Raw genomic sequence first — 19271 nt, 5'->3', positions numbered from 1 at the left:
GGTTTCTGCCTGAAGACATCACCTGCTCAGTGGTAACGTGGTGTTGTGCTGACCTCTGCTGCTCACTCGTAGTATTGATTCTCACCCGAGACCTGTGAACACATCCTGAGAGACATTTCATAGGTGAGTTGCAACAGTTGTACCATCTCTCTTTTGATACCTTTCCAACTTTCTATCCTTGTGGACTCTGTAGTTTTGAGCTCCTCAATGTTCCTTTGGAAGATCTGTGTTTGTTCTTTTTTTTAAAGGTTTTAGTGGAACATTTCTATTGTTTGAAATACCTGCACAAAGTTTTGAGGCTAGGTTATGGATAGCTTCTTTGTGGCTGAACTAAGAATACACTTATTTTTATGCACACAATACTGCATGCAATGATACTTGACTCAAACAAAGAAGTCCCTGATGTTTATCAAGAATAATTTTAATTGTGTTTATTCTTTCTGGATTTTATCTTTTCATTAGACTTTAATATTTTCAAGTTTCCAGTTTTATGTGTTCAAGTACACACAGGTTTTTCATCCTTACTCTTCTGTATGGGCCTACAAGAAACCACCCAGAGGAAAGTTTTACTGCTCAAGGCTTTCTCTTCTAAGTCTCCGGAGACAAAATTGAGATTCTCACTTCAGCCTCATTCAAGTTTCAAATTGCTCTCATTAGTTTCTCCTAAAATTCACTAGGAGAAATAGTTGAGACCATGACATGAGTCTTATTTGAGACTTAAATGAGAGATCTCATTAATGGCTAATTTTCCTCTCTTTTTTAAAGTAATTATTTGGCCTTTTTGCCTTTATTTGACAGGACAGCTGAAGAGAGACAGGAAATGTGGGGAGTAGAGAGCGAGGGAAGACATGCAGGAAATAGTCAACCGGCCGGGAATTGAACCGGCGACCCCTGTGTTGAGGACTGTAGCCTCTGTATGTGGGGCGCTTAGACCACTAGGCCACCAGCGCACAAAAGAATCCTCCCCTTTAATTGTAATAATCTGGATAAATCTGGTCAGCCCTTTTGCAATTTCTCTCAAATCCACTAAATCTTTGTGAAGTTGTTTTGTTCCAAACAGGCTTGTAAAGGAAGGATCATATTGTGAAGTCAAAGAAGAGATCATTTCACATCTAAATATCTGATCTTGAAGTGGTTCAAATGTTTTAATGAGAATTGTAAGTTTGTGGACAATTACATTGAAATCTTAATTTTGCAGGGCACTATAAATGTTCATGAAAAGATGAGCTCAGGCTCTTTCTTTGCTCCATCTGAGCTCAACTTGAGACACAAAAACTGAGTCTGACAAAAACAAACAAATGAGGTTAGATTGAGACAACTGAGAGAGCTCCCTGATTTCTCCACCTGAGCTCAAAAGGAGTCACAACACTTGAGAAATACCTGAGAATCATTTCAGATTTGGACCAGATCTCCTTTTGAACTGAAAGGGAGACTAAGCTGAGACTTTTTGAAACTTTTTTCTGGAGGCAAGAATGAGAAACAGGAGACATAAGCTATAGTCTCATTTTGCTTTCAAACAGATCTCATTGTTGTCTAGGAGACAGAAATGAAACACTTTTGAGATCTCCTCTCTACATTTATTTTCCTATGGGCAGAAACCCATTCATGGGTACCTCTGTGATTTGTTAAATAATCAAATATTCCATTTGTTTTCTCAGCAGAGCATCTCACAGAAACAAGTATCTGGTTTGGTATTTAGCAAACAGCCTTGAATCAGTCACTGTCACTGGTTTCACACAGCGCTTGGCTGTTTCCTAAATGCTGAGCCAGCCAGCCTGTGTGAACTTTGACCTCTGTGTCAGCTCTTCAGCACTCTAGGACACCCTGGCCCTGGAAACATGTGGCTTATAGGTGCAGCAGTTGCTTCAAGCACTGAGAAATGTTTTGACTTGTTTTGTGGTTTATGATGCCAGGATGCCACAAGTCTGTCTGGAACACAGAGGCCCTATTTTGATTGAGACATTTTAGGTGGAGTGCTTTAAATGCATCAATTAAAATGGTGCTTTACTATTACTCTAAGGAAAAACTGCATAGTTTTTTCCCTGGTGTTTCTCCTCTCTGTAATAGATGTCAATCCTCAAGGTAATTTAATGCACTCATTCTGGTCATGTAGTAAACTATTAGTGTATTGGAAAAACATCTTTTGTTGTTTGAGGCTTTTGGAAAATGTTGGAAACCTGACCCACTGGTGGCCGTCCTTGGAGCTACAAGTTCCTTATCTTTTGCTGATAAGTATGAGAAGAAAGCTGTTTTGTTTGGAATGGTGGTTGCAAAAAAGCTAATACTAACAGTGTGGAAGACGGACTCTGTGCCCACCTTCGATCTGTGGCTGGGAGAAATGGCGAACACTCTGAATCTTGAGAGACTGAGATTCCACAAAGAAGACAGAGGAAGTGTGTTCAATAAGATCTGGGACCCTTTGCTAAACTTTCTGCGTGGCAAAGATTAATATTCTGTGTCATAACTGCACCGTCCTGCTGCAAATATGTGTCTTTGTTTTTTCAAGTTTTTTTTTTCCTAATAAGAACTGCTTAAGAAGGTTTTAATGTGATCAAGGCTGCTATTGCAACAGACGTGCTCTTTCTTGTTGTTGTTGTTTTATTTTTCCTTTTGGGAGGGGGGGGGGGGGGGTTAGCTTTTATTTTTAGTTTTGCTTTTTTTTGTGTGTTGTCAAGTCTGTATTTTCTATGTTTATAAAAGCAAGAAATATATTCCCCCCCCCCCCCCCCCAAAAAAAAATTGTGCTTTACCATAAAAAGATTATTCCCAATCAGGACTTTTTTTAACCACCTTTTTTTTTTTAATTAAAGTGTGCAGAGAACAGTTGTTTTGGTTGTCAACTAAGATGTTTCACTTGCTCATGTTTTTGCCAAAAATGCCTGGAACAATCAGGAAGATACAGGGGCATGACATGCCATTTAGACAGCCAGATTAAAAAAGTCAAATTGACATGTTAACATATTCAACACCTAATAATTGTGTTACTTGGTTCAGTTAAAGGTGACATATTACGCTTTTTTCATCAATATATATTGGTCTAAGAGGTCCCCAAAACATGTCTTTAAAGTTTATGCTCAAAAAAACACTTTGAAATCAGATTTTGGCCTGCCTGAAAAACCCTCTTCTTCAGTCCTCCTCAGAACACTCTGTTTTCTCTCTGACCACGCCCCCTCAGGAAGTGGATGTGCCTCGGCTGTCCAGCACATTGATCTAATGTTTACATGTTGGCTGAATATACACGGCTGCTCAGAGATCACGTTACTTCAACTCTCTGAATCTGATCCAGAATCTGATCCTGACGGAGAGGCGCCTGCAGCAGGACCTTTCTGAAGGATTGGTCACAGATTCTGTGTTTCTTGTTGTTTTATTTGTCAGTATGTAGACGTGTGTCTTGGTACACAGCTACAGCTACGACATGTAGCTATGTGGCTATGCTAACTAGCGCTAGCACTTATCCATGATAAATAAAAATCATCCACTAGATCTTCAAATCTGCAGACGTGGGGAGTAAAACCAACCTTTGTGTTTATCAAGACAGCCTACAACTAGCATGCCTCCCTCCTAAGCTCCTTGTTACCACACGTTTGTGCAGTAAATGAAAAACGGAGGGGGGATTCAGTATTATTTTATACAGTCTATGGGCTGAACAAGCTCTGAGCTCTGACTCTGTGACAGACCGGATATTGTTGTGACGTAACAAAAACACTGAAGTCTGAAACGGCTCGTTTCACACACATTTACAGAAAGGTGGAGAAATCAGAACAGGGGCAGAATGGATTTTTTTCATTCTCAGGGGGTTTGTAGACATGCCAGGGAAACATATTTCAGGTAGAGAACCATTAAAAAGTCCATTTTGCATGATATGTCACCTTTAACTCTTAGTGGTGAGAAGAATATGGTTAAAATGTTGTCTTAATATGTCAAATTACATTAGCTAGTAACATTTGGTTTGCTAGTCCAATCTGTATGATGCTAACAAACTTAGTGATAACATGGAAAATGTTTAAATATATTTTAATTCCAACAAATTGCCAGAAATATCTTTATTATATTGAGCTTCAACAGCACTGGTTCGCATACTTTTATGTTGCTTTTTTTCATTCGTGTGGAAATGTTGGTATATTAAGCTAGCTGCTTTCTGTTTGTGTTGGTTAATGCCGTTTAATTAATAACAGAAGTCAATGTAATGATATTAGCTTTGTCAATAAATACATATATTTAATGTAGTCTTGTAATGTTGGTATGATATGTTTAAAACAATGTTTTGTGATGTCAGGTATCGAAAAAATACCATTGTAAAAATTTTGGACAAACCAACTACATAAGGATACCTGTCCTGCTATTAGAACTGATTTTAAGATTGTTTTCTTGGTTTTTAAATCTCTTAATGGTCTTGGCCCTTCTTATTTATCAGATTTGCTTTTATTATATGAGACAGTGAGAGCTCTCAGGTCTTCAGGTAGTGGACTTTTAATGGTACCAAAAGTAAGAACTAAGACCCCCAATGAGTCAGCTTTTTATTATCACGGCCCACGCCTGTGGAACAGCCTACCTGAAGATCTGAGGGCTGCACACAACATTTTTAAAGGCAAACTCAAGACTGACCTTTTTAGTCTTGCTTTTAACTAAGTTTTATTTGTATTCTTAATAATTCTATTTATTTATTTATTTATTATCTATTTCAAATTTAGTCACTTTTATTCTACTTTATTTATTTATGTACTTATTTATTTTAAGTCACACATCTTAAGTTCTTTTAATGTTTTAATATTTTAGTCTTTTATTATCTTAGAAATTTACTTTACTTTGGTGATTTTAATTTCCTGTGTTGAGTTTTAACATCTTATTTTACCTCTAGTGTTTCCTCATTAAGATATCATGAGAGCGTTTCCTCAGTTCGTTCAGCAACTTCTTTTTATTATTTATTTATTTATTTATCTTATTTCTATTGTTTTTATTACTATTGTTGCATATTGTGTTCTTAACCTTAGGATTGTGGGGTGGGTTTGGGGTCGGGTCTGGGGCTGGGATCTTGTTCTTAATTGATTCTATTTGAAGTTGTTTTTATGTACAGCACTTTGTGTTACAATGTCATTGTATGAAAAGCGCTTTATAAATAAAGTCTGATTGATTGATTGATTGATTGATTGATTGATTGATTGATTGATTGATTGATTGATTGATTGATAGAACTGTATTATTACTGAAGTTTCAACTTTATTTCTGGTCTTTACATTTTCAATTTTTTTTTACTCTTCCAGTTGTTATTTGTTTAGCGGTCTTCTCCATTAAATCTTTATGAATGGATGAGGGGAAACCGAAGTTGCACTCAGGTTGCAAGCCTTTGGATTAGTTCCATGGTGAGCTGACATTAAACCTAACCCCATTACGCGCACTTGTTGATGCTGCTGGACATGCTGGACCTTTAACCCAGGTGACAGACTGCAGTGCCAAACTCTTGGAGAGGGTGTGTGTTGAACCCTGACTGCTTTCTATATTTAGTCCCCCCCCCCCCCCAGCAGTGAGTTTTTTTGATCGTCCCCGGTATGGCTGAGGCTTCTCCGGTGTCAGCCCGGCCTGTCCTGGAGCTCCTCTGCGGGCTGCTGATCTGCAAAGCTGCTTCAGGTTTCAGCTCCTCCGACTAGTACGCAGAAAAGTCTGTTCTTCCACTTTGGGGATCATTATTGGTTTTACCTGCATCTGCCCTGCACCTAACATCTCCACCAACAACGCACTCTTTTTGCTGCATGTAAGTACCTGCAACTTTTAAATATCTCCAACTTCTAAATCTGAAATCATCGCATTGTTTGTGCAGATGTAAATATATGTTCTGCGTTATTTATAACTCTAACAGATCAGGTATCATCAGTAATGTCACTGCTGTCATTGTGCGCTCTGTGTGTGTGTGTGCTGTGTGCGTTTCAAATAGTTATTTCTCATTACATAATTCAGCTTGCAGGACAATCTCTTGTGATCTGCTGTGTTAAAAAGTCCTCTGGTCCTCCTCAAGGACTCATTTTACGGCTCAGTAGAACTGATCTGAAAGCAGCCGTACACACGTGTTCCCCTGTGCTATTTTGGGGCTCTGACAGCTTCATAACATCGACACTATCTCACATTCCTGCAGCCAAAGGGTGCACACTTTGTAATACTCGATCATATACAGCTGCAGTCAAAACTTTGTCAATGTGTTTTAAAAGTAAAACAAAAAAATCAATAACTATAATTGAATGAAAGTTAAAGGTGTTAATGGTATTTTTAGATTGTTATTTTGCTGCATCATCAACAGCATAATTATACCTCAACATTGCACTGCTTAATAAATGAAAGCTTAACTCTGTCTTACAGTTTCCATACTCTGATGAGGCCTATTATCTATTTTAATGACTAATCAAGTGTCTAATGAGAGGCACGTTTTGCAGCATCATGCCTCATTTGATCACACAATCATTTGCATAAGACCTTGTGTTATAAGATAAGATAAGATAAGATAAGATATTACTTTATTGATCCCCCAGGGGGGAAATTCAGTTGTTACAGCAACCCAGACAGAAGTACAATCAAGAAGAAGTTTCAATAAGTACAAAATAAGATAAAAATAAATAAAAAAAAGTACAAAAAAAGTACAAAAAAACAAACAAACAAAAAAATAAATAAAACAAAATAACATAACATAAAAAAAATAAAAATAATAAAATAAAATAGATAAATAAAGCTAGAATACAATTTAGATATATACAATGTTACAAATGGAATTTAAATTAAATAGCAGTAATTACAGGCAGTATTAAAAATGATTCAGTAGTGACAGGTTGACATGGTGTGATTATGGTTGGTAATGACAAATTAAGCAATAAATAGAATAATATTTGTATGTAATATGACCATGGGTTGTAGTTAGAATAGTAATGTAATTTAAAAAAATATAATACAGCAAGATAATTATATAATACAGTATATTATACATTATAATGCCAGCAGCAGTCAAGGGAGAGTTCAGGATGGGATGATGGAGTGTGACAGACAGAGCAGGGATGTTATGGATCTGTTCATGGGGGGGGTGTCAGTGGTCAGCATGGTGCAGTCTGTGGCCTCCATTACTGTTCAACAGTCTGATGGCGGTGGGCACAAAGGAGCGCCTGAAGCGTTCAGTCTTGCACCGTGGTGGAATGATGCGCTGACTGAACGAGCTCCCCATCAGCCACAGCTCATCATGGAGAGGGTGAGAGGGGTTGTCCAGGATGGCTTGCAGTTTGTCCATCAACCTCCTCTCAGCCACTGACTCCAGACTGTCCAGTTCTAGGCCAACCACAGAGCGGGCCTTCTTTACCAGCTTGTTGAGCTGAGTTGAGCTTGCTGGCCTCACCCGTCTTGATACCTCCACCCCAGCACGCCACAGCAAAGAAGAGAGCACTGGCCACCACAGACTGATAGAAGGTCTTCAGGAGCCTGCTGCAGACACTGAAGGACCTGAGTCTCCTCAGGAAGAATAGTCTGCTCTGTCCCTTCCTGTAGATGGCATCAGTGTTGGTGGACCAGTCCAGTTTATTGTTTATTTGGACCCCAAGGTACTTGTATGAGTCCACCCTCTCCACTTCCTCCCCCTGGATGAGGACTGGGGCTGGGGGCCTCCTGTTCCTCCGGTAGTTCACCACCAGCTCCTTAGTCTTGCTGATGTTGAGCTTCAGATGATTGCTGTCGCACCACGCGATGAAGCTCTCTATCAGTCCTCTGTACTCCTCCTCGTCATCTTCACTGATGCGTCCAACGATGGAGGAGTCGTCGGAAAACTTCTGGAGGTGGCAGGATGGTTATGACAAACCTCTACAGGGGTTTGGTGAAGGGTATACCCACCAAAAAGTGTCCAGAAATTGATAATCATGTTTCATTTCTGACCTAACAAGGCTTAACTTTGAATTTCCTGCACCTACTGTTAGATTAAAGTCATGTCAGGTGCTTTTCAGAACATGTGATTACCAAACATTTGTAAACAAAAACCAAAGACATGGTTATTGATTTCAGAAGGAGTAATCACATGAGTGAAGTGACTCAAATCAAGGGTCAGCCTATCGAGTCTGTGCAAACTTATAAATACCTTGGGACCGTCATTGACATGAAACTGAACTTTGAGGCAAACTGTGCAGCAGTGTGTAAAAAGGCTCACCAGCGTCTGCATTGCTTTCTTTCACATTGATGGAACAATCATAACCATGTTCTACCATGCTTTTATTGAATCTGTTGTGTCCTTTTCTTTAGTCTCATGGTTTGGCCAAATCACTCTGAAGGAAAGGAACTCTTTAAACCAGATTGTTAAATCAAGCAAGTTGATTGGTGAGCCACAGGCATCCACAGTTTCCCTGTACACTAACCAGTTACAGCGGATAGCCAACTCTATTTGAAATAACGCCTCACACCCTCTGCACAGTGATTTCCAGCTTCTTCACTCTGGACGACGGTTTTTAGTCCCAAGGTGCAGGACACAGCGTCACAAGAAAAGCTTTGTTCCTGCTGCTATTACTGAGCTGAACAAACAATAGCTTTTATTTTCCCACACAGTCAGACTCCAATCTTATGACTTGAGCCCAGAGTGTCTTATTTATTCATTTGATTCTATCGTTTTTATTGGTTGACTGTTTTCTGATATGCTTTTTAAATGGAACCTTTAGCACTTTTAGCATTTTATCATGTCTATTCATTTTATCATTTTTAGTGTTAGATTAGTTTCTGGATATTTTTTTTTGTATGTTTTGCACATTGTGGGGCGGCTGTGGCTCAGTGGGTAGAGTCGGTCGTCTATCAATCGGAAGGTTGGCGGTTCGATCCCAGCTCCAGCAGTCACATGCCGAAGTGTCCTTGAGCAAGACACTGAACCCCTGAATTGCTCCCTCTGTTGTTCAGAGGTGTGTGAATGTGTACAAATGAGATTAGCTAACCCTGATGGTCCCTCACTACATAGCAGCCTCTACCATCAGTGAGTGAATGGGTATGAATGGGTGAATGTGACGAGTAGTGTAAAAGCGCTTTGAGTGGTCAGACAGACTAGAAAAGAATGCTAGGGGACTTGACCGACTTAAAGCTCCCCTCCCAAAGCTTAAAGGGTTTTGTGAGCCTAGCCATTACAGCTGCCAAGAAATGTATTACATCTAAGTGGAATCATGTAGACCCTCCAAACATTATTCAATGGATTAATGAGGTCAGTTCATGTGCTCCTTTGGAGAAAATCACCTGTTCCATCAGAGGTAGCCCACAGCTGTTTCACAAGACCTGGGACCCCTGGATGGCCTATCTAGAGTCCGGTCAATACAATGTTTAACTTATTGGTACTCATACTTCATCTGTGTTCAAATATCAGCCACCTGTAGATGTGTGAGTAAAGTGTAAGGGGAAGATATGTATGTATGTGTATGTTACATTGAAGATTGTGGGTGCATCTCTCCTTGTCATGGCATGGTTTTGTTTATTTGTTCTTTGTTTTTGTTTTTGTTTTTGTTTTGTTGTTGTACTCTATGGTGTTTTGTAAACTGTTTGTCCGAATAAGAATGAAGAAAAATGAATAAACAGAATTTTCCCCCCAAAAAAAAGACTAGAAAAGCGCTATATAAGTACAAGTCCATTTACCATTTACCATTAAGTAGATTGTTCTGTCTGAAGTCTATCTTGTAATTTTGTATCGACCTAACATCTCACTGGCTGCAAAACAAGTTTACCTCAGGGTACAAATAAAGTAACCTGAACCTGAACAAATGGGTATTTTCAGTTCTGTAGAAAGTACCCACCTTTCTTTTTATCAAGCACTGTAGTATTGATGATGCTTAAAGGGACAGTAAGCGTTTTAATCAGCTCCTTGTGATTAATTTTTTAAAATCTAATCTGAGCTATAGCTGTGATATTTGTAAAAAACAGAATCTCTTCTTTGTGAGTTTGTTTTTCCACATGCTAAGAGACAGTTTTTATTAGGCCATGCAGCAGACTCATAGGCTACATACTGGTGTCTTATCACCACAACAGGTCCACTGTGACTGCTGTAACTTCTGGTCCCTTCTGTGTCTACAAATTCTCCAACATGTTTCTGCTTGGGCCTGAGAGGACGTAACATCTGTGACATGTGAATCCACATCTTCCTAGCTTCTTAAGTTCATGAACAACATTGACACAAGCAAACTTTGCAGATGATAATTGAAGTTAACCGAGAATCATTCTGCTAAGCCTGCTGGATTAGAAATTCATAATGTGCTACCGATAGTACTTTGCCCTTGTTTGATTGGTGTCGTACTGTGGAACGGTGATGGACTGAAAGGTTAGAATAGCAGATTTGCTGCAGAAGGTTTGAATTCCAACCATTTGAGACAATTTGGACGGACATTAAGTAAGACAGCTGGTGGTGCAGTGGGTAGCGCTGTTGCCTCACAGCTAGAAGCTTCCTGGTTTTGAATCCCCGGCTGGGCAGGTGTCTTTCTGTGTGGAGTTTGCATGTTCTCCCCGTGCATGCATGGGTTCTCTCCGGGTACTTCCTCCCACAGTCTAAAAACATGCTCACCAGGTTAATTGATCACTCTAAATTGCCCGTAGGTGTGAGTGTGTGCGTGAATGGTTGTTTGTCTCTGTGTTAGCCCTGTGATAGGTTGGCGACCTGTCCAGGGTGTACCCTGCCTTCCGCCCGTAGCCAGCTGGGATAGGCTCCAGCCCCCCGTGACCCCTAATGGGATAAGCGGTCAAGAAAATGGATGGATTAAATAAGACGTACATTTATGTTTGTATTAAAGGTAAAGTGTGTAGAAATGAGAATATTTAGTGATATCTGCTTTCCCCTCCAGTCACCTATAAGCAATGGTAGCCTTCAAGGACAAGAAGCTCCTGTGATGCATGCTAACTTTGATCCTCCATATGTCAAGTTTACCATCAAAAATGTCTATTACTACACATTATTTCACACAGAACAACCAATCTCTTCTTCTTCTCTGCCAACTTGTGCATTTTTCTACCTTCACCTTCTTTATTTTTCAGTGATAAGAGGAACTCACTGCTCCATCATGGCTTATCTTTGGTGCTACTTTGATGCTTTCAATTTTCTGTTAAAGATAAATGTAGTCCTAAAGCTCCTCCAAGCCAAATCTCAGTGTGGTGTAAAGTTACATCATGAGCCTATCCAAATGGCATGCACGAATCTACTCTATGCTATCTTCTATTCTATTCTTTTTACTGTAAGTCTGTCTGCAGGATATTTGCCCCAAGTTGAACTTGTGCTTTTCTTTTAGTGAAGTAAACACAGAGATTGACTCTCCCTTTTTCTATTATCATATCTTCCAGGGCGTGCCTGTGAATGCACAGTATGACAGGTTAAGCAACACTGACTGCATTGATTTACTGCCCAGGCTCAGACAAAGAGCACAAAGCCCTGCTGGAAATCATTTAGAGAGCTAATGAGTGTGTTGTTCTGGCAGAGAAAGTCACGACACTGATGAAGATGGAAGCACCAGGAGAGGAATGTGTTGCTGTTGTTGTCAAACCTGAAGCTAAATGTGAATACAGAATTGTATAGGTGGTTTCTACAGGTGGATGTTTCACAGCTCCAGTCAGGGTTGGATATTTAGTACTTCAGTTCGACAATGTTTGGTTGTTTTAGTCTATTTCAACAAATTCAGCTTGTTCTGTTTCATTTCCTGCAGTTTTAGTTCACCTGAAAGCCCTACGTTTGACTGGACACCTCAGAATCAATACTGGGAGGAGTGCCAGCTTTGGATAATGCCCCCTGTATGAAATGAAACCAAATCAATGCAGTTACTCCCTTGTTGGTGGTGTGAGAAGCCTTTTATTATCACTGAAGTAGATTACTATCTGGCCCTTTTTTTTTCCAGTTGGACAATGTTTGATGATCCTTAATATTGCACCACTCTGCATTCATGATGCAGTTTGTCTTGTGTTGATCCTAGAGCTGGGCGATGTTGAAAAAGATATTATCACGATAACATTTTTCATATCACGATAAATATCAAATCACTATGTCATTTAAATTTAAAGACAGATTTTTTGCCCCTGAGTGAAAGTTAAAGAAACCAAATGGTTCTTAATTTTTGACGGTGCTAACAGGAAGCAGGTCTTTTGTGCAAGATTAGATTTTAATAAAGTTTTGTTTTTAGACTAAAATTTTTCTTTAAAGGTGACATATCATGCAAAATGGACTTTTTAATGGTTCTCTACCTGAAATATGTTTCCCTGGCATGTCTACAAACCCCCTGAAAATGAAAAAAATCCATTCTGCCCCTGTTCTGATTTCTCCACCTTTCTGTAAATGTGTGTGAAACCAGCCGTTTCAGACTTCAGTGTTTTTGTTACGTAACAACAATATCCGGTCTGTCACGGAGTCAGAGCTCGGAGCTTGTTCAGCCCATAGACTGTATAAAATAATACTGAATCCCTCCTCCGTTTTTCATTACCTGCACACACGTGTGCTAACAAGGAGCTTAGGAGGGAGGCATGCTAGTTGTAGGCTGTCTTAATAAACACAGAGGTCGGTTTTTCTTCCCACGTCTGCAGATTTGAAGATCTAGTGGATGATTTTTATTTTTCATGGAAAAGTGCTAGCGCTAGTTAGCATAGCTACATAGCTACATGTTTGTAGCTGTAGCTGTGTACCAAGACACCCGTCGACATACTGACGAATCAAACAACAAGAAACACATTGGCTGTTTCCGAAATGGCCTGCTACATACTACTTACTAATGTAGTAGGCAGTAGGTATTGCCTACTACATACTGCGTTTGAATTCAGTCTGTAGTATGACTGTTCTGTCCGATCTGTCATGCAGCATGCTGAGCCAGACTTCGCTGGATTTCCGGTTTCGGAAAGAGGAAGTAAACAACGGCGAAGCCGATAAATAAAATGCTTATTTAGCATCCATTTATGATTTAAAAAGTTAGGAAGTGGTTTATATGTAATTTGATAACTTTCACAGCACCCAAAAACAGATTTCATCCCGTCAAAAAATGAGGAAAAAGAAAAAGCAGAACGAGCGCTGTGCATTATGGGAAACAGTACGCGAGGCAGACTGGTCCGATGCACACTGAGATATTTTCCCGAATCAGTAGACATCCGGGGAGTTTTGGCTTACTGCAGATTTTGCTCTTGTTCACATACTACTTACTACATACTGAATTTTGGACATATCAGTACGTACTGCTAGTATAGTAGGCGATTTCGGAAACAGCCTAAATGGGTGACCAATGGTTCAGAAAGGTCCTGCTGCAGTCGCCTCTCCGTCAGGATCAGATTCTGGATCAGATTGTATATTCAGCCAACATGTAAACATTAGATCAACGTGCCGGAGAGCCGAGTCCACATCCACTTCCTGAGGGGGCGTGGTCAGAGAGAAACAGCCTGTTCTGAGCAGGGCTGAAAAAGAGGGTTTTTCAGGCAGACCAAAATCTGATTTCAAAGTGTTTTTTTGAGCATGAACTTTAAAGACACTTTTTGGGGACCTCTTAGACCAATATATATTGATGAAGAAAGCGTTTTTACAAAGTGAACGAATATTTGGATATCCCAAAATCATTGCCCAACCCAAAGATGATGTTATAGTAACAAGTATCCAATTGTTCAAAACAACACCTAATTCAACATTTTGATGTTTTTTGGTCGTTTTTTGTGATCCTTGTCCTCAGATAGTTTATCTTATGATTCTGCAATAATTCTTGACACTACGTCCACTCCACAACTTTATTGTGAAGGAAGTGTTGATCTGAACTCTAAGTGCAGTGCAGCAATCTTGCTGTGAACAGCTCATGCTTATTAATTTGTCAGCCTGTAAAGGATTTATGAACTGCTGTATCCTGTAGTAAACTGGTCGAGTGGCTTCACCCAGATAACTTCTTCATCTGCTCCGTAAGCCATGCCCGCTGTTAGGTGATCTGGACTGTTGAATCAGCTGACTTGTGGAGCTCTGAGGTGTGAACATGATTGAATACATCCCTCCCTCTTTCCCTCTCGGCCTCCCCATAAGGTTGTGCTGTATATCAGAATCATTGCACCTTGTCTATCTTTAATACATATGTAAATCAATTTTTAGAGGAGTCTAAAGGTAGCGTTGTAGATTCTCAGGAGGTTCCCCCTCCCGATACTTTTTCCACAACAGTGTGTCCTGTGTTTCGCTGCCCTCTGCCTTGTTGCTACAATTAGAGCTGACAGAAGTGACTTGTGACTTTGACTCAGGGGAACTCTGTCACAGGCTCGTGTTCTTCGTCTCTCTGTTGCCCTTCTGGATTCTGGACCTTAACATGTCTGCATAGATGTTTTGGACTTTTGCTGTTAATGATAGAACAGCTGAGGATGGGCAGAATATGTGGGGAGGAAAGTGTGCAAAGCAGATTTGGCCTTTGTTAGCGCCTGCTAACTGAGCCAAAGCAACGCCCCTAAAGTACATTTTTAGAACCTTTTTTTTTAACCTCTCATGTCTTACATGGATTGTCGATTTTATGTCAGGAATAATGTATAGTGAAACAGAATCCCATCTTCTCTTGACATAGAGGTCTTATGTCTTACAGCTTGTTAGGATCTATTTGCAAATCCACCTGCTAGCTATGCATTACGATGCTTATTACCTGGCTATCATCTGTATTGATTTTCAAAATGATTTATATATGCAACTAAAACATAAATCCCTTAGATTCAACGGTAAGAAGAGCTTCCACAGTAATGGTATTCTATTCAGCCTACTCTGGGATTAAATGAACATTAAATTTAACATTTTCATTCACGGTAAAGTAAAAATATTAGCATTTTTCCGTTAGTATTCTGAATAGATGCAGAAAATAGCAGCCTGTGTTAGGTCTTCTTCTCTGGAAACTCTCCAAGTCTGTTGGTATTTTCTTTTCACTTCCTGTAACGCTGGGTAAGCCCATACCGTGTTCAGGTTTGTGGTTGCTTCCCGTCTGTTTTCTTTAATTTGATCGATGTCTCTTTCACTCAGCTCCTTGTTCCTCTTTCTGGGCTGTTTTACTCCTCATCTTTTTTTCTCTGCTGGTCAATGGTCAGCCACATAGACTGTATAAAATATGGACGTAGTATCCATGACATCACCCATCTTTTTCTGAAGAGGCCAGTCGGCGGCGGCAGCTATATTGCTGCTGTCGAGCGAGTGTGATGTAAAGAGGCGGGCTTTGAGCCTCCTAGCCAACAGCTACAGTGTTCCCGCCTGTCAATCAAGTCAGATGTGCCTCTCATTGGAAGACTCGGAATCTTCATATCTTTGAAATTGCAGCGTTATGAAAAAATTCACCCCCCGTACAGTGTGTGCCGATCCAGAAATGAGCTATCCAGACTACACTCGTCTTTTGAACCAGACTGTAAACATGTTTATTTCTGCTGTAAAGATCGGCTTCTTTGAATCTGTGTGTATGTGATTTCCGGTACTTCTGGAGCCAGCCTCAAGTGGACACTCGATGAACTGCAGTTTATAACACCTCCACATTGGCTTCAATTCTCACGGCCGGAGGTTGCCGCTTGATCAAATCATGTAGAATCCTATTGTATGGTATCTTAATTTATGCTACATTCTGCCAGAGTTCAAAGGTCAGCCTTATTTGAGGTCGTTGTAAAGATACTAAAGGAAAATCTTCTTGGATAGAAGCTTTTAAACTTCTTCACCAACACTGTTGAAAAAGGTAAAACACTTGTACATTTGTTGAGGTCTGAGGGCAAAATTTCCAGGTAATTGTCATTTGCTTTGTTATATTTGCCAAGAATTTAAAAACAATGAATGGACACTAAGAATTTAAAAACATGAATGGACACTAAGAATTTAAAAACAATGAATGGACACTAAGAATTTAAAAACAATGAAAGGACACTAAGAATTTAAAAACAATGAATGGACACTAAGAATTTAAAAACAATGAATGGACACTAAGAATTTAAAAACAATGAACGGACACTAAGAATTTAAAAACAATGAATGGACACTAAGAATTTAAAAAGTGTGCCAATTGAGAAATGAGCTATCTAGAATACACTCGTCTTTTGAACCAGGCTGTAAACATGTTTATTTCTGCTGTAAAGATCAGCTTCTTTGAATTGGTGTGTATGTGGTTTCCGGTACTTCCAGAGCCAGCCTCAAGTGGACACTCGATGAACTGCAGTTTTAGCACTTCTGCATTGGACTTTTAGGATTTTTAGACCAGAGGTTGCTGCTTGGTCAGCCATGAACCACAAAACTTAAGCATCCAAATAAATTGAGTTCTTTCAGAAAAATCAACGATGTTGTTTACTGATGCTAACAAGAATTAACATTTTTGCTACATTGTCAACAGGAAGAGATGATTCATGCAAATTTCTCTTTACACTACCCTGCTTATAACCTGGCTACCAAAAATAGACATAAAAAACTTAACCCAAAAATGATAAACTTATGTAACTACAGGAAAAATGCAATCCCTCTGATTCCACAGTCGGTACAACATACATCACTTGAGAGTTTTTGGCCTTACTCATCATGACTCATTCAACAGAATTGTTTTATAAAGACTTATTAACAACCGAGTTGGGATTGTCTTTATGAGTTTAAGACAATGAAATATACAAACCAATAAAAGCCTGGATCTTTCCTGTAAATGATATCTGTGTTTGACCCTCCTGACAGTTTCAAATTAGTTACAGCCTCTATGAGCCTCATTTATTTACAGCACTCTCTCATTTTCTCCTCCCCTGCCTGTTCTTCATCTCTCTTTCACCCCTCCTCTTTTGCTTCTATCCAATCCACTGACTCTCCAACCTTCCTCTCTTCACTCGCTCTGCAGCTGACATGGAGCCTTGGGATAGCTCAGATGCCGCGCTATAGTGGTTTAACCTCCCAGCCGCCCTCATTGGCTCACCTCTATAGTTGTGTTCAAAGAATTTGGACGTGTTAATTGCTGCTGCAAACTTGTGTAGAGGTTGAATTGAAGTAGAGGGCTAGCTTTGGATAAACAGTGTTTGGAAACACTGGATGACCACATGTTTTGTTTTTTTTGGGTGCATTTTTAAGCCACATGCAGTTTAAACATACAGTTTTTGTTAGTACTTAAATTAAATAATTTTTAATTCATGTGACTTATTCTAATTATTACCACAGAGAAACAGATGCTCTATCATGTTCAATTGAATGTACTTCAGAATGAAAGTTTTACTCTGATCAGACTTGTGTCAAATTGAAGAAGTCCTCAGCGTTATAACTCTGAGAGCTAATTAGTTTGTTTTCATGTCACTTGGAAAACAAACTGAGTTTGACCCCTGTTATCCTGACTATATATAAGGCTATGACCTTTAAAACTCTCACCTCTGTCAGGCCAGGCAGAGTATTGGAATGACAAAAGAACTCAGCTATTCGTACCAATGAAGATGCTTTTGAGCTGTTTTGCAGCTCGTGTCCAACACATCCGTTTTAACCACGTCTCTCCTTTGCCAGGCTAAAGCTAACAACCACAGCTTTGACCCAGTCTGACATTTGCTGTTGCATATTTGTGAGGCCTGCTGCTATTTCACGCTGTTTTATTTTAGCCTCACTCACCTGTCTGCTCTTCTAAACTGTCACTCACGTTTGGGATCAGCTCAAAGAGACATTATGCTCAAAACAAAGGCACCTACAGTTATTTTTTGTGTGTGTGATTTGCCTGAAGGGATCTCTAAATGTCACACATTTTTCTTAGTTCACTCCTTCAGGTCCTAGAACAAGAGAGAACAAGATAAAACATCACCCCACACAGAGAGTCCTTCATATAGCACTCAATGTAAACTGACGGACGGGTGATTTGTTGTGCTATAAAAAGATGATTAACTCCCACAGAGTAACTCTTTAGAGGGCTTTTTGATGATTTGTTTTATGAAGGTAAAAGGATAAAGGATAATGAAATCACAGGAAATCATGGTTTTCTTTCCTCATCTTAGTGTCCATTCATTGTTTTTAAATTCTTAGTGTCCGTTCATTGTTTTTAAATTCTTAGTGTCCGTTCATGTTTTTAAATTCTTAGTGTCCATTCATGTTTTTAAATTCTTAGTGTCCGTTCATTGTTTTTAAATTCTCAGTGTCCGTTCATTGTTTTTAAATTCTTAGTGTCCATTCATGTTTTTAAATTCTCAGTGTCCGTTCATTGTTTTTAAATTCTTAGTGTCCATTCATTGTTTTTAAATTCTTAGTGTCCGTTCATGTTTTTAAATTCTTAGTGTGCGTTCATTGTTTTTAAATTCTTAGTGTCCGTTCATTGTTTTTAAATTCTTAGTGTGCGTTCATTGTTTTTAAATTCTTAGTGTGCGTTCATTGTTTTTAAATTCTTAGTGTCCGTTCATTGTTTTTAAATTCTTAGTGTCCGTTCATGTTTTTAAATTCTTAGTTCCCGTTCATTGTTTTTAGATTCTTAGTGTCCATTCATTGTTTTTAAATTCTTAGTGTCCATTCATTGTTTTTAAAGTCTTAGTGTCCATTCATTGTTTTTAAATTCTTGGCAAATATAACAAAGCAAATGACAATAACCTGGAAATTTTGCCCTCAGACCTCAACAAATGTACAAGTGTTTTACCTTTTTCAACAGTGTTGGTGAAGAAGTTTAAAAGCTTCTAACCAAGAAGATTTTCCTTTAGTATCTGTACAACCACCTCAAATAAGGCTGACCTTTGAACTCTGGCAGAATGTAGCATAAATTAAGATACCATACATTATGATTCTGCATGATTTGATCAAGCGGCAACCTCCGGCCGTGAGAATTGAAGCCAATGTGGAAGTGTTATAAACTGCAGTTCATCGAGTGTCCACTTGAGGCTGGCTCCAGAAGTACCAGATATCAAATACACACAGATTCAAAGAAGCCGATCTTTACAGCAGAAATAAACATGTTTACAGCCTGGTTCAAAAGACGAGTGTAGTCTGGATAGCTCATTTCTCGATCGGCACACACTGTACGGGGGGTGAATTTTTTCATATCGCTGCAATTTCAAAGATATGAAGATTACGAGTCTTCCAATGAGTGGCACAGCTGACTTGATTGACAGGCGGGAACACTGCAGCTGTTGGTTAGGAGACTCAAAGCCCGCCTCTTTATGTCATACTCGCTCGACAGCAGTTATGTTGAGTTCAATATTTCCAATATGGCTGCTGCCGACGATTGGCCTCAAAACAGCGCTTCAGAAACAGATGGGTGATATCAAGGATACTACATCCAGTATTTATACAGTCTATGGTTCAAACAATTTGACAATGTTGCGGGACCAGAAAGAGGCGATGTGACTAGCATAGAAATTACTCTGAAGCA

This window comes from Notolabrus celidotus, chromosome 22 (genome assembly GCF_009762535.1).
Source record: "Notolabrus celidotus isolate fNotCel1 chromosome 22, fNotCel1.pri, whole genome shotgun sequence".
NCBI classification, from domain to species: domain Eukaryota; kingdom Metazoa; phylum Chordata; class Actinopteri; order Labriformes; family Labridae; genus Notolabrus; species Notolabrus celidotus.
The sequence above is the reverse complement of the archived record's forward strand: the minus strand, read 5'-3'. Positions refer to the sequence as shown.